Source organism: Danio aesculapii, chromosome 9 (assembly GCF_903798145.1).
Source record: "Danio aesculapii chromosome 9, fDanAes4.1, whole genome shotgun sequence".
NCBI classification, from domain to species: Eukaryota; Metazoa; Chordata; class Actinopteri; order Cypriniformes; family Danionidae; genus Danio; species Danio aesculapii.
This window is the reverse complement of record NC_079443.1, coordinates 8,792,555-8,808,371: the sequence shown is the minus strand read 5'-3', so window position 1 is coordinate 8,808,371 and position 15,817 is coordinate 8,792,555. Positions and strand designations below refer to the sequence as shown.

Below are 15,817 nucleotides of genomic sequence, written 5' to 3'. Positions count from 1 at the left end.
AAGCCTGGCTACATAATTTGCGATTTCCAGAAATGTATATAGGGCTATATTTTCAGAATATGCCTATGTTGGTTTGTACAGCTACTAGCAGAAGTAGAAAGCTTTTTTGCATCTCCACACCACACAAACCAAGGACGATATTAGTTCTATAAATGCCATTTGGGGGAACTAAATTAGCTACTTCAGAGGATCTAACTTCACACAATAGGAACTACAATACAGTGACATGAGTGACTGCTGATTATTTGAATGCATGCCATATGAATTAATTCATGGAACATAGTTTAGTTTTAATTAACTTTTTGAGAACATTAATATAACATGGGACTGGAATGTTACATTTTGTTTTCAAATAGCATTCTTCAATTTTTTAGATTTATTTTTTGTATTTTTGCCTTTATTATGACAGGACACTATGCAGCAAAGTTGAAGATAGAGGGTGGATGGGATTGTGAATGGTCTGTGAGTCAGGACTCGACCTCGAGACACCCATAGTGCAATTTGTCACACTATATGCTGGCGCACTGGCCAATAACCTATCGGTGGCAACATTATAATAAAATTATTATTACCAAACAATAATGTCAACACATCTTTAAAATATGTATGTTTTGCATGTCTTTCACAACAACATTTTTATAACTTATTGAGAATGTTAGAGTAACATTCTTAAAATGTGAATAAAATGTGAACAGAATGTTCTAATAAGGATTTCAATGGAGATCCTGAGAAAAATAATATAGCATGGCACTGAAATGTTGTGAATATGTTTTGAATAACATAATCAAAAATAATGTTAAGACTCTACATCTCCTAAAACTGGAAATTTAGAATGTTCTAAAAACATTTTTAAAATAATGTTTTTATAACATAACAACAACATTACAGGAACTTTTTATGATTTTGAGTTGTTAGCTGGGACTCTTCTTCACAGTGTCATCTAGTTATGTTTTTATTGCTATTGTATGCCTTTCTGAGTGTAGCGAATGTACTATAGAAAACATTTTTGGCATGTTTACACTACGGGAACTGGGAATTATTTTAGTTATAGAAATGCCAGTTGATGGGAACTAAACTGGTCCCTATGTCATTCACTGGGATCAATATGCCATATGAAACATTGGTACATTATTTTAAAGAGTTACAAGGCATAAACAGGAAGCTAATGTTAGCCGCAATTACCTGTTTCCTTTTTGTCTGTTTGTCCAAACAATGGAAGACTCTTTTGGAAAAACTTATTTGCTGATGTTCTTTTTTTCCGACACACTTGAGGATTATAAGGAGGACGCTGCTGGAGGAAGGCAGAGGGATGGTCTCCTGATGAATGCGGCGGACTGTACAGCCCTCACATGCCTGAGAAGGAAATGAGAAACAGGTGCACAGATGAAAGAGGAGAATCTACAGAGGGCCCCCCAAAAAAGAGGACCCTGCTTCGCCTTTACTCTTTACTCTTACTCCCTCACAAACACACACGTCTCTCTGAAAGACGGCTGTGCCAAATCACCTGTCATACACACTACGTCTCTCTTGCTGAGCCGACATGTAACCTGAGGATATTGAATGTTGCCCCATACTGTATATTGGTCTTTTTTCATTGGATTTTTTACCAAGAGAAAACTTTTCTGTCTCCTGTTGCTATCTTCTCTACCTGCGTTGGCCATATTATATGTTTGACTCAAGCCATATGTGCTATGATTTTGACTGCTCGAGGCAGAGTCGGACTTTAGGTTTAAATGATCCGTCCTAAATCACCACTTCCTGTAAAGCCAGTCTCCTACCGAATAGTTTGGAGTCATGTTAAGTCTTATCTCATTTGTCGATTGTAGGAGTTATGAAAGGTCTTTAAAAGAACTACATGAAATTTGATAATATCAACACTGCCAGTTTGATCGTGCTGAGGCGGACATTTTTAATATGTTTTTAGCAATTTTAGAGAAGATAAAATTACTTTTAATATTTGCACATGCCAGTGTAACATTATTTTATCTCTAATGAATAAAAATGGCTAATGTTTGTAGGCTATAGGGGTGAGCAAAGCACAGACTAACAATAACACACTAACAGAGGGTTAGTTGTAACAAATTGTTTAAACATGTTCACTCATGCTATCTAACAGAACTTATGGTATTTACTAGCTGCCATATCAACAACAACATCAAAAATCTTAGTATTTTGTGTTTATTTACAATTAGTTTAGACAAACTTGAGTCTGTTGTTTAAAAGCTTTAGACAGTTCTTTAGTGCTTCAGTAACTAGCAGAATTCAGTTTTGTGCAAATGGAAACTTTATTATATTATTAGTAACTATGTTATTCTTCCTGAATTTCTGAATGTATTTTTTAATCTGTTTGCAACATTGTTTTGAATGGTGCTGAGCTGTATGCTGTCAATCAAACTCTAAAATTAGCTGGTTTTGCCTTCTTAAAAATGTCATTTGTGTATTATTATTTACTTTAGCTAGTCTTATTTTTGATGACATTTTAAGTCATGTCACAACATGCCCCTCATACATTACAGTGTGCTCCACCCATAAGGCACCTCATTTAATTTCCATTTTTTGGAGGTATATAATGAAAAGGTATACCCTGTAATTATGAAACACATAGTTGTACTACACAAGTGTAAAATGCATTTGGAATATTATACTCTAAAGTGCATGTGAATTCACACAAACTGTGGACCTTTTATCTAAGTTTAATATAACTATTTATATCCCAAAGTACCGTTGTATCACATAAGGCAGATTTATACTTCTGCGTCAAGCGCACGTGTGTGCTACTGCGCAGCCTACGCGTGGACACATAGCCCTTGCCGTGGCCGTTGGCGTCGCTGACACGCACCTTTGAAAAAATTTAAGTGAAGTTTAATCTGAAAATAATTTCGAGAGGAGCATGTGCTCATGATTGACCCAGCTGGTCCACATTAGCTAATCATGATCCTCCAATCAAAGGATCCCAAGTCACTTTATATATATCTTCATTTCCTCTCTACAACTATCTTCGTCTGGAAGAAACCCTCCTCCTCCCCTTCATCCAGAATGGGCGGCACGGTGGCCCAGTGACTAGCACTGTTGCCTCACAGCAAGAATACCAATGGCGCTGGGTCTTCACTGGTATTTCTGTCCACATCTGGTATTTCTGTGCGGAGTTTGCATGTTCTCCCCGTGTTCACGTGGGTTTCCCCCAGGTTCCCCGGTTTCCACCCACCATCTAAATGTGCTCTATATTATAGATAAAATAAGCCTAAATCTTTCTTCTAATGTCTTACTCTCAGGAAGTTCACCTTGGCCTCAGCAGTGGGGGAGTTTCACATCAACCTGAGCTCAATCTCCCCTCACCCTGTGAATGGAGGAAGCCCTGGGCTCGAGGATCCCTTGAGCTCAGGGCTCTCTCCCGGGCCAGCACGCCAAACAAGCAATGTATAAATCGTGAGCTAAGTGTGAACTCTTGAACTACACGTCGCAACGGCTTGGTAGCGCTGATGAGTGTGGGCGGGACCGAGGGCCGCGTGAGTCCGTTGGAGCAACTGTTAACAAGTGTCTAGTCCTGTAAAAAAGATCCAGATGAAAATTTTTGTTTTGCGTTTACCTTATGGTTAATGTTGTTGTACGTCTGCCGATTCCTGCCTTAAAATGAGCGAGTTTGAACCACTTGTACATTAAGGAATCGTTCAGAAAAAACAAATCACCAGCGAAGAAACTCGACACAGAGAAACATAAACACATCACTGCAAACTAGCGTTTCATTTAGTGTAGGAAGTGAGCTGAGGGAGCACCGAGCTGTGCGTCATGTCAGATTGCACAATCCCTTGCAAACTGTCTTGAGTGCTCGCCTTTTGCTCACTCAGTGCATGCTTCCAATGTAATGCTTAAATTCAAATGTTTTTATACATTGTAGACATTTTTATTATATGTCCTCACTTTCCATATAATAGGTAATGTATTTCACATATGTCTATCACTTATTTAGTGTTAGAATCTGACATAAAGCCGCACTGAAAAGACATGAGGTGAGGCAGGCAGTAGCTCTACCGCAATAAAGAGGGTGCACGTGAGCTCACGTTATTTCTGTTCAGTGGTTGCCCTTCTTCTACGTAGTAAAGTTTAATAGGAGTCTGTCATTTTATGTTTTGCTCTGACTGACGGCAAAAATCGTGGATGTCAGATAAAAAAAATTCTCAAAATTGGACTTTACATTTTTTTATCAGAAGATAACGCGATCATTCAAAATAATTCAAGTCATGTGAAGACATAATTTACAAGTACTGTAAAGGTAAGATCAGTGTGTGAATCCTGTGTGTGTATGTGACTGAGAGAGTGCATCCGCCGTGGTACTGTGTATGTATGTATATCGGGTATAAATATATCGGATTGATGTTTGTCATACCTGCCATCATTCGGATCATAAAATCAGAGAGATACCTCTATGTGGTATACCTCTATGTGTAAGTTCACATACCCTGCCGTACAGGTGCAGTTCACTGTCAGAATGCAGTCTTTTTGTTTGTTGATGATTAATTACCCAGGCCTTGTATAGTTCAGTCTTCTTTCCTTGTCTTTGGCTAGGCAGAACCTCGGTTTTTAGCACTACATAGTGTTGAATCTGGTAATCATGGAACATTATTTCTTGCTCATGACCACACAGAACAACACTGTTGCATCCAAAGACTTGTAGGGCTTTAACTTCTCTCTTGTAAAATCACTTGGAGCTTCAATGAGATTGTATATTTCAGGCTGGATGCTTGGTCATTTTGTCTTATCCAACATCCAATGGGAGGGTGCTGTCGCAAATGGACCTGTCAGATGAACGCCGTTCACTTTAACGTTAATTTTGCAGAATCACGGTGCTTATCACTGGGTGACAAGCTGTTATAAAATGATGAAAGCATTATGTAAATAATACATATAATGTATAATCGATATATCTTATTTCTAAGACAACAACAAACTCTGTACCGCATCGGATGTCATTCCCTCGCTGTAAATGCTAGCGCTCCCATTTTTTTTCTGCCACCTCCCTGCGCGCGCATCCTGAATGTTTACAAACATGGTAATTGGTCTATAAAATATAGTGAAACTGACTTGGAATATTATAAAAAACTTTTCATTTGTCATATATTGCAATGTTTTGCTTTGCTTTGTGAAGAATGAGATCTGTATATGTTTTATTTTGTGAAATTTACATATAGTAATTGAACTGTAATAAGAAATTCCTGAAATGAGAAGTAAAGTATTTTCAGCAACAAAAGCTCATGTGCAAACCAGTTTCCTCTGGAGAAGTTAAAAAAACCGAGTTGCTCTGTCCACCTCATTATTTTCACATTTGGAATGCACATCTGTAGCTGATATGACATTTAGACGTGATTAAAGCTGAGGTGGTATGAGCAGTACTTCCCTCATGCTCCAGTGACCCGCAATGCTCAAGAACTCTATCCAAACTTGTAAACCTCCAGTCCAAACCCTCTTTTGCCTGAGCTCTGGGCCTTTACGAGGTTGTCAGGTGGTGTGTGCGCTGTGTGAGAACAGGATCATGCCAGTACAGTGATTGAATCGAGCATGGAACGGTTTTTCTAAGGCAGAGCACAGGGCAGGCGAGGAGTCACGCAGAGGCAAACAAACTTATCCAAGATGTGAATGAAGGAATATCTAATAGAAAAATCAATACATTAATGCATTTATTTCTGATTCGTAAAGGCACAATATGCAATTTTCACCATTAGAGGGCATGTATTCACAACAAACAAAGCTGCCGATTAGAATGTTTTCGAAACTCGATTGAATGGGTGTTATCAGTGGTTATCAGCTAATACCTGTATATATGGACCAGTAGGGGCCTTTCAGTGCCTACTGGTAGGCTCGGAAGGGTGTTATCATCCATCCACATGCTTAATCAGCTATAGACCACATACAACTGTGGCTGGAAGTTAACCCCTACCCCTACCCCAACCCTAAACCCAACCATCACAGTAGTGTAAAAACAGATCTGGAGTCTTCTCTATTAGTAAAGCTGATAACCATGTGGATGGATGATAACAGCCTTCTGAGCCTACCAGTAGGCCCCTACTGGCCCATATCTATCAGCTGATAACCACTGATAACACCCATTCAATCGAGTGATAACATTCGAAGCGGATGCAGTTTGTTGATGAAGTGACTGAGTATGGAATCATATTAGTTGTCGTCTTCATTCGATCTTACTGGACTCCTGCAGAAACCATGATCATGGATGAGTGTAAGCATTCAAAACTTATGAATTCATGGTAGCATGAAGCAGAGTAAAGTTAATTGCCATCAAAGCTAAAAGAGGCCACTGAAGCATTGCTGATGAGAGACAATATTGGGGTAATTTATGTACATAAGTCAGCAAAATAGATAAGACTTAGTGGTTTTTGGATATTTTAATGAAAAAAAATCTGACACATTGTGCCTTTAAATTGCATCTTTCAGTGAAGAGTGCTTATTTTCTCATTGTTTCCCAGCAAAATAATGATTATACCAAATTACTTGAAATAACTTACTCAAAGTTGGCTTAAAAGGGGCATGGGAGCAAACCCAATGATTCAGTGAAGACCAAAATCAAAGCAATCAGTTTATTAGTATAGGGCAAGACACTGGAGTAAAACAAAAACATTTATGCACCTTTCAATTTTGAGATTTTCATCTTTTTGGCTTTACATAAAGTGTTTTTTTTTTTAGTCTAATGAAATGAAAACATTTAAGAAATATTCATTTTCTACTTTATCAATGTGTGTCTATGGTGCATTTTAAAGATAAAAATGTATAGACAGACAGACAGACAGACAGACAGACAGACAAACAGACACTGCAAATACTTACAAATACAAAATGTAAATGATCCCAACGAGATGACGACGAGATGATCCCAAGGTTTCCATATCCTGGACCGGGCCGTATCCTGAGCAGCTACTGTGGTGGTCATGGAGGAGTGGAGAACATGAGACTGATTCCTGTGACGCTGAGACTGCAGCTTTGCACAAGACGTTTGGCCAGCGGAGAAATTAAAATGGTCGTGCCCAACTGAGTCTGGTTTCTCTCAAGGTTTTTTTCTTCACTTTCGCCAATTAGTGAAGTTTTTTTTCCCTCTCCGCTGTCGCCACTGGCTTGCATGGTTCAGGATCTATAGAGCTGCGCATCGTTGGATTTGCTCTTCAGTGTTTGGACTCTCAGTAGTGATTTTTAAACCACTCTGAACTGAGCTAAACTGAACTGAACTTAAACACTACAAACTGAACTACACTGTTCCTATTTACTATGACCTTTTATGTGAAGCTGCTTTGACACAATCTACAATGTAAAAGTGCTATACAAATAAAGGTGAATTGAATTGAATTAAATTTTAATCTATATTTTGAAGGTTTGTACATATTATATTCTAACTATACACAACTTTGTTTTGCTAAATATTCTGACTGTTCACAGTATTTCCTGCATTAAGGATTGATAAAAAGGACGCCCAAAACCCCTTCTGTAAAAACCAAAAATTAAAAACACTGAGACAAGAATTTTGAACCTGAAATTATTAAATTCAATAGATTTTTTTTTGTGCTAGAAATGCATGTATATATTTAATAAAATGACTCATCTGCATATTAAAACATAAATATTGCTTATTTGATTTGAATATGAGTTCTTAATATTATCAATGAATTGGGTAAGTATGGTAATACTTATTGCTTTTCCTTTACCCCATTCACCTGCAGTGGCCTTTCCATATCTGAGAAAACGTGAACTAAAGGTAAAGTTTTTTTTTATTTTTTGTTATAGACATTGCTGCTCAAATAAAGAGGCTGCTTTTGGCACAAGTACACATGTACTCTCTTCTTTCAAGTACATTGAAAACACATGTCTGGAAGCTGATAAAAGGCACACTTTTTCCTCTATAAATTGGCAGAGACTGTACATTCACACACGCATATAAATTAATGGACTAAGCATCGCAGTAATGTCATCAAGCACATTACTCTTATTTGGATAGCTGTATCATGACCTCTCCAGCGACCGCTATTTATGAGCCCTTCAAAATCCCTGTGCGTCGTGAGAAAAAATGATGAAGATAAGCAAATGTGTGGCATGCATTCAAGTCATTCCTCCGGCACTCCTATACTGTGTTTATGAGTGTCCAGCTTAATGACAGCTTCACTGTTAACTAAGTGCATCTCAGTTACACACCATAAATCATTCAGACTTTTGCTGATCGGAAAACACCTCTAGTCATATTCCAAACAGCAAAGCATATTGCTTTCATAACCTACATTAATGACTGCATTTTACTGTTGGCTTTACAGCAGCGTCGAATTATCTTCTAATTTTCATAATGGTTCAAAAACACCAGCACGGGATCAAAGCCCAGAGCAAAACTGCTTTTCTTCAATTGAGATACAATGGGTTGGCATTAAAAATTTCTTTTTTAACAAACTTTTACCTTGAGGCTGATAGCCCAAATAGTCTTATAATACTTTTTTATGCAGTTTGAACACTGCCAATGCAGCACTGAAGTTGCATATATTCTGTAGCAGAACATACACTACGTAACCAAACCCAGCAGACACACAACATCATAAGATGTTAATATTAGGTTAGATTTAGGTCAAAAGTATCTAAGGACAATGTTATTTTGATGTCCAATAAAGACATGAAATAGTGTTGATATTTTGTTGATTTTAGGTTGTGTTGGAAATTAAATCATCGAAAAATCATCGTTGAAAATCAATCGTCGAGCTAACATCTTAAACCAACGTCATTCATACATTCATTTTCCGTTGGCTTAGTCCCTTTATTTATCAGGGGTCGCCACAGCGGAATGAACCTCCAACTTATCCAGCATATGTTTTACACAGCGGATGCCTTTCCAGCAAAATGCAACATCACATGACGTTGGGGTACAATGTCAATCTGAAGTCACGTTGATGTCCTGTGCCTGCTGGGAATATATGTAGATATTTTTAATTACAGTGAGAAAATTATGCAAAAAGTGCAATGCAGACGTCAAATAATACTGCAAAAAGCAGACATCGATTATTTACACAATGTCTGAACCAGACAAAATACAATACAGCAGCAACCAATTAAACTTATGATTAGAATGCAAACCTATTGGTACTCAAAATGTCACAGAATCTGATTATCTACTGTATGAATTAAATAATAATATTAATAATAATAAAAAATAATGTATATGTCTACTCTTACCTCTTTGAAATAAAAAACAAACAAAAAATCAGTTTCTCTGGATTTATTAACTATTATTTTGAGTAAAATGTTAATATTTGCTGTATTATATAAATTTCCAGGACATATTTTTTTTATGAGTTTCAAATTAAAATACTGTCATTTACTGTCGTTTTCTTAAATCTTCTGAAGTTTGCTATTTTGTTGTACAAAAATATAAACGTCAAATATGCTAAACAAATAGTCTAAATAACAACATTAACATCTCGTTTCAAAGCGAAACCAAGATCACTTGGCTTGGTTTAAGAAAAAAACTTAATTAATTTTCACTTATTACTTCTGAAAACAAGCCAATGTTTTTACTTGTTTAGTAAATGCTTCTTCATTTGAGAATTTTGAGATATTTGGACTCGAAACAAGACAAAAACTCGATACTATGAAACTACAAATTATTATGAAATGCTTACAGATCACCAATAAATGAGTTACTGAGATCGAGTCACAGGTTACAGTAAGATATACAAATCTCAACATGGATGTCTCATCCACCAGCAACTAAGCAACAATGAAAAACTATGAAATTTACACACTCTTAAGTTTTCAATTGACTAAACCTTTTAAAACTTGCTTTTACTTATTTGATTTTCTGTGTATAGTTTCACAGTACTATACAAGCTGCAGCTTAACACTTGTTCTTCAAAGGACATCACAGCTTACGGCTATAACTTTAAGGTGTTACATTGTTTACTCACTCCATTCTCAGTGGTTACATTTTACTTTGGTTGTAATTTTCAACTCAAGCAAATATTTTGACCTGTTCATGTAAAAGACAGGCGTGCTGTTAAAAAGATGATTTTAAAGTGCAACTATTATGGATTTTTGAAGTGAATGAAAACATCCTGCAAAATTTTAAATATGAAAGTACACCGTGTATAAACTCCCAGGCATTAACCCTCTACTACGTGCATTATGGTAGATCTATACAATTTTTTTTGACTGTTTTTCTTTTCTTAAAATGGCTTAACTTGAAGTTTCTTTTAAGGTACTTTATCATATGTTGCCATATGGCAACAACGTCCAACAGTGAATTTAACTTAGACATTTCAAATTTAGAACTTTCCTTATATTAAATAATTTTGTTGTTTGAAATGATTTAACTGGTGTTGCAGTATTATAAGCTTTAACACAGAACTTATAAATAACACCTTATACATACTTTACAACAACTGATATCCAAACAGCTCTCATTTATTCCATTCTTTTTGGCTGAATATTATTAAAAACAAACTCAATATTGTATTATCATGTATACAACATACAGTGAATATAAATATTTCCTCCAGTATATATTATAACAAATACATAACAAGTCTAGTATATCCAGATGCATCAGAATAATGTAGCTACCAGCTAATTAAGTTTACATAATATACTATATTACACCTGTCTTATCTGCCCAAGAACTTACTTGAATTTTCTTCATGCTCTTATCAAATGTCCAGTCTGCATCATTCTCATGGTCACTAAAACCCATCTCATCCTCACTTTCATCTGCAGGAAGAGCCAGTTCTGTCCTTTTCTTCTTTTACTCTCCATAGAACATGGTGGTGCTCGCTAATACACTGTTTCCTGTATTATCTATTCAAAAGTAGGACTGCTATTCAACTAGATTTTATCCATAATGCAAATGCCATTAACATACAACTAATCAACATTATATTACAAGCATTCATGTTGCAATTGTTACATCTTAAAAGTTCACAGCTGACCTTGGTAGCTAGCTAACCCATTGCAATTTTGCACATTCCACTATTGGACAATGTGTCATTTGGCAACACATACATTTGATTGATTTACAAAAAACTAATTTGATAAAAACTTTTTTCGAGTTGTGAATATGTCATTATAACTTACTGGAGGTGATGTTTCAGATTTTTTGTGGATCTGACATAATTTGATCCTTTGTTTTTATTAACGTTTACATTTGCATTCAGCAACTACTCACAATAAACGTCAGTCTGTCAGAAATCGCGCTACAGAAAGTCTTGGAACTGAACTTTGGCAGCTGATGATGATGTTACACGAGAACACGAGGACGCAAGACCACTGAAGAACGCATATTGAGTCGTTTTCAAAATGGAGGCCAAGCCATTTCATGTTAAAGAATACATCAGAATAAATCACAGCAGATTTTCATTACACAAGGAGAGGTTGAGGAAAAAATAAATGTTGAGTGACTCGTTTGGGAGCCTTTGAGCAAATAAGGTTAAGATAAATTCATATTATAAGAAAATTATACCTTGCATACATGTCAGCCTGTTCTTGTGAACTCTCAAAATCAAAATATGAACATGTCATAATCCTTTATTACACTCAACTAATTACTTTTGCTGCTTGTCCAAACTACTTAATTAAAATAAGTTGAAACAACACAAGCTGTAGGTTTTTTTTAAATATTGTAAAAACATTATTATAACTTATCAATTTAGCTTATTAGATTTGTGTTGAGACAACATGAAGGAATTGTGCATGTGGAACCCAGCATTTTAACCAAGAAAGTTAACTTTATTGTTTTTAAAAATTTAGGTGGATTTAACATAAAACAATCAGGTTGTCCCCTCCAAAAAACAACAACAACAACAACAACAACTGAAGAATTGTGTTGATTCAGCTCATTTTAAATAGGTAGTCTGAAGAAGAAGCAGCACCAGTGTCTCTTTACACTCTATACTGTCCTCTGAATGCAACATTAATTGTACTGTAGCTGCTAAAGTGTTTGTGAAGCATTCACATTGAGCGAGTAGTTGTGTAGATCACAAGCAGAGGGCAGTGTTTGTGCCCACTAGAGAAACTGAGCAGCTGCAGGAGTCTGTTTGAGGAGGGAGCTGTGATTGAGACCCCTGCTGGAAACAGAGCCTTCACTGCACCACTACACCACAGAATATACAAGGACAGAACAAAATAAAGTCAATAAGAAAACATTTTGACAAGTTTCATCGTCCGTTTTCTCTTGGTTTGTATATCAGTGAAATATAAGTTGGCTTGCAGGCGACATGGTGGCTCAGTGGTTAGCACTGTTGCCTCACAGCAAGAAGGTTGCTGGTTCGAGTCAGGGGGCCAGTTAGCATTTCTGTGTGGAGTTTGCATGTTCTCCCCCACAGTCCAAAGACATGCGCTATAAGTGAATTGGGTAAGCAAAATTGGTCGTAGTCTATGAGTGTGTGTGAATGTGAGAGTGTGTTTCCCAAATCTAGGTTGTGGCTGGAACAGCATAAAATATATGCTGGAATAGTTGGCGGTTCATTCTGCTGTGGAGACCCCTAATAAATAAGGGACTAAGCTGAAGGAAAATGAATTAATGATAACTTGCATCACTAATCTCTCACAGACACCACTAGTCTCCCACTGACATAGTTGTTAGTGGTGTTTAGTTACGTGTGAAGCACATTGGTCAACTTGGTTGGTTTTTAATTGTGCCATATAAACAATCTGTCATTGTCATTTTCATCTCTAGTTTCTTACAGGACATCTCACAAACAAAAAGTCTCTCACATCAGGAGAATGAGCTGTCCTTATCATCATTTCAATGTGTTCAGCTTTAAAAATCCCTTTTTGGCCAATTTCCTGTTGCAGAAATCATCCCCCAAACCACACCACTTCACCTCAATCTTTCATTGACATCACGCACTTCTTCAAAGTCAAAATTGGAAAGCCAGTCTGCCAGTTATATAAGCTTTGTCGGATAATTAAGGAAATAGTTGTTCTCTAATTTTCATTTCCACTGTGTGTGTATGTGTGTAGTCACAGTTCCGCATTACACCACAGCTGGCCCGGCTGCTTTTGAAGGTCGTGCTTCTGAGGTTTTTGGCAGTTTTTATTTATGAGCACTCAGCTGCGGCATGAGCAGTTATATTTGATGAAAGAAGACATATACATCCCTAAGCTCTATCCAGTTATGCATTCACTTTGCTGTTTTCGTGCCCGCAGAGACTGTTAACACAAGAACCCCGGCCAAGCGCTGTTACTTATGTGTACCCGGATTGTTAGTCACTCAGTGGCCACAGCTTTTGCATGATAGGTAATACAAAAAAGGGGTTAAATTACAGTTCAACTCGATCATCAGCATGTCCATTTAACCGCTGTTGAAAGAAAAGCATGATGATAGCAAAGCACTGTTTTAGGTTTGATTCTGTTAGTTTATTATCTTTCTGTGATTTTTCACTCATTGATAGCAAACGCATTAATCATACAGTATTCATATCTGCTGTTTATATTTCTAGCTGATGACTAAACCTCAACAACACTGATAAGCTGAAGTGGTGGATTAGTTTTTTTCTGCTGCATTCCTCCTCTTACCATGTTTTTCTCAATGGTAGAGAAAAAATATGGACTAGTTGCACTGTATTCCCTCGCCAGATCTCCGTCATGTGTTTTGCTGTTGCTGCAACCGCAGGAGGATGGGTGTAAGCCGACTGTACGTCCATATATAATGAAACACCTACAGAAGAACAAAAAGAAAAACACAGCGAGAGCACAGCTTTCTCAATATTTGATGACAAGAATCAAATGTGAAGTCATGAATATGACATAGATCTTGCGTTGTTCAAATCATAAGGCGTTAAAATGATGAAAACAAGCATGTTTTATGAATGTGTAGTCTTTCAGAAGACTGCAAGGGTGGGTTTATGTAACACTTAAAGTTAAGTAACTTACAAACAAGCTGGACATACAATAAGTTAACATTTGTTAATTTAGCCAATGTGCTAATATAAAATATCACTTAAAACAATTCCGAATAAGGATGTGCTCAAAATAATACAACTGTCACTTCTGAGGAAGCATAAAATCAATCCAGGCTCCTTCTGAAAACGTACCTCTATATGCATATCTGGAGAGCGCCAAATACGTTCCAGGAGATGTTTTGTTTTTTGCAGTTTTTGTTTTCGCGAATCAACCAGAGGCCACTGTGTACGCTTTTTGAGATCTCAAATTTCTCTCACGAGTGCCATTTGCGCCTGCTGTACACACTTAAATGCACCAGAGGCTGCTGTCAACTGACTGTTTGACTTACTAAATGACTGACTAACTGACTGACCAATCGACTTACCCACCCTCCTCCCTAAACCCAACCAATTTTATTGATTGACCAACCCACCCACTTCCCAACAGTTTTCCAAAGCCATCCAGAAAAAGGAAAGCCCTCGCCTTATATTTACCACATTTTCAGATTATACCACATTCTCACCCTCTTATTTACTTCTTTATTTTATTTTTTGAATTCTGTTTTTGTCTTACTTGCATTTTGAAATCGTTTTTCACCAGACCCGAACCTCAACGTCGTGGTTAACTCCTCGCTGCATCTCAAGTCTGCCAACATACATGGCGAGCTACCAGACAAACTAACAGCGGGATAGCCATCCATACTTAGGTAAGCGGTCAGCTGGTAAGCGTGAAAAGGAACGGCATCATACCGCCCCATAGCGTTCATTTTAAATATTAAATGCAGCCATATATAGCTCTGGATTCATATTTCGCGTCTCCAGAAACGTATATAGGGCTATGTTTTCAGAATAATTCTAAGTTGCATAAAATATCAATAATAAAAATGTGCTATGAGAGTGTTGATAACACACATAATAGCAAATATTGTCATGTTATCTTCTAGCACTTCTAGAAAGAAATGCTCGGTTCCACACAATCAATTTGTGTTGGGACATGAAGGAATTTGTTTTTATTAATTTACGGAAACAATTAAGTCGAATTGTGTTGACTCAGCAAATTTTTTAACAGCAAACATCATTTTTGAGTGAAGTTGATAGGTGCTGGAAAAAGTGCTTAAAAAACCTTGATTTTCATTAGGCCGTGCCTGTATGAACCCTGTATGAAATCAGTGTCACATTTTCAATCGTGAGGTGATGGTAAAATAAGTGATGGTCAATTGTAAGCTCTCTTGGTCGTCAGGTCATGTGATGTACGTTGCTGAACTGTATTCAAATGTTATAAATATAAAAACACCACATTTTGAAATTTAACTGCACTGTCAATTTAGTTTATTTGAGTGTGCTGCGCTCATAGACTTTAGAAAACAGCGCTCATTTGTTTGATTTCTCTTCGAGAAGCTGCGCAAGGCTCAAAAATTTAAGGTCCTTGCACCCTTACTGAGTCCGAAACGGTCGTATACGTTTTTTCATATTCGTCATTTGGTGGCTCACAATTGTTAAAAATATCCCTCAAAATATATGCTACGGATACGAAAAATGCAGAAAATCAAACAATCCAAATACATTTTTATGAGGAGTTGCAGAGGCTGCAAACGTATAAAATGTGAGGTCGTATGTAGTATTTAGTTTATATATATGGGGCCCCAACTGCAATGAACCAGCTTTGGGGGGGCCCAGCTTGCAAAAGGTTGAGAACCCCTGGGATAGTCTATACACACACGGCTTTCTGACGCTACTTACAGAGTGCATCTAAGTTACTACGTGCAGTTAGTGCCAAACTGCAGTTAAAGTTGACAAATTATTAATTTGGCAAATAATTCGATTACTGATGTCCATGTAAATGTAGTCACTGTCTTTCTCCCCTGGGTCTGTGTTTGTTTTGCCTCTGTGGAAATCAGTGTGTGCTTGAA

The 15,817-nt window shown here is 37.0% G+C and overlaps 1 protein-coding gene across 1 annotated transcript in view; it reads right to left on the bottom strand.

The window, feature by feature from the left end:
- Positions 1-1,263, bottom strand: part of als2a (alsin Rho guanine nucleotide exchange factor ALS2 a) — a 62,393-nt gene extending 61,130 nt beyond the window's left edge. The window contains exon 1 of the mRNA XM_056464733.1: positions 1,183-1,263. The gene's annotated coding sequence lies outside the window, so the exon portion shown is untranslated. The remainder of the gene's footprint in view (positions 1-1,182) is intronic.
- Positions 1,264-15,817: the final 14,554 nt, after the last annotated feature.